At 34.3% G+C, this 1,197-nt stretch overlaps 1 pseudogene; it reads right to left on the reverse strand.

The window, feature by feature from the left end:
• Nucleotides 1-301: 301 nt before the first annotated feature.
• On the reverse strand, nt 302-893 carry LOC147396127 (ADP/ATP translocase 1, mitochondrial pseudogene; annotated as a pseudogene).
• Nucleotides 894-1,197: the final 304 nt, after the last annotated feature.

Here is a 1,197-nt window from a genome sequence, read left to right on the forward strand (position 1 = left end):
TTATTTAAAAAAAAAATTACAATGCTTAATTGTAAATTAAATAGTATAATGGCCAAAATAAATTCATTACCCTTGCATATATCCATTAAAAGTAGAGCCAACACTTGCGATCACTGTGGCCAATAATCAAGTTTAATAGAGAGCAAAAAATCCTCCCAACAAAATATCAAAAAATAAAAATAAATAAATAAGTAAATTTTTTTAGAGAAACTCATTATTCAAAAAGGAAGATAAAATCTTACCTGACAGTCAAAAATGGAACTCAAATTTTCATCACCATCCATGGGGCTTGATGGGGAAATTAACTGCCTTCAGATCCATACTTCTTCCTAAACATGATTAGTTGAAGTTTGTCATCACCAGCAAGCACACCAGCACCTACAACAACACGGCGAATGTTTGCACTAACACCCTTGAAAAGAAACTTGGCACCCTCATTCTTTAAAATTTGATAGAAAGCATATAACGAGCCCTTGTATTTGATAGCTTCATCGGATGTCATCATCATTATTCTATGTACAATGTCGATAGGGTAAGATGCAGGGCCAGCACTGTTGGTGGTCAACCAACAGAGGGTGTAACTTGCACAAAAACTATCCTAAAAATCTCCAGTCAGTAACACCGATTTTAGAGAATCATACATTCAGAAGTAGAGACCTCGATAAATAATGATCCCAACACATGAGATGTTGAATCCACGGTAGAGTCCAGTGATGCCATCTGACTTGAGTGTCTTTCTATAGACATCAACCAAACCATTGAATTGCCTTTCTCCTCCTTTTTTTTGTAGCTTTTGCATCATTAGCAAGATGGATACGAGCATAATCCAGAGAAAAGAGGAGAGAAGAAGCACCAGCACCTTTTGTTCTCATGTTCATCGTCGTCGTCTTCATTATCGACTTAATCTTCATCTTGAGTGTGTATGAACCTAGTGGTGTGAAACTGGGTAAAAATTTTTGTAAAATTCATAGTTTTTATTTCATATAATGTTGAGGATAAGATTTGAACTCAAGACCTCTTGAGTGTTACTTGTAAAAAGTAATTTTTTTTTTTTGGGAAACATAAAAGAGTTTTTTCCTTTTTTCTTTTTTGCATTAGTAGAAAGTCAAAGATTCTTTTGCCTTTTTTATTATGAGAGTTGTAAAGACAACTCTTCATTCTTTAGTCCCACATTGGATAAATACAAGGAAAGTTCTC

The sequence above is a fragment of the Akebia trifoliata genome, chromosome 8 (genome assembly GCF_017979445.1).
Source record: "Akebia trifoliata isolate Shusen 1 chromosome 8, ASM1797944v1, whole genome shotgun sequence".
Taxonomy (NCBI): domain Eukaryota; kingdom Viridiplantae; phylum Streptophyta; class Magnoliopsida; order Ranunculales; family Lardizabalaceae; genus Akebia; species Akebia trifoliata.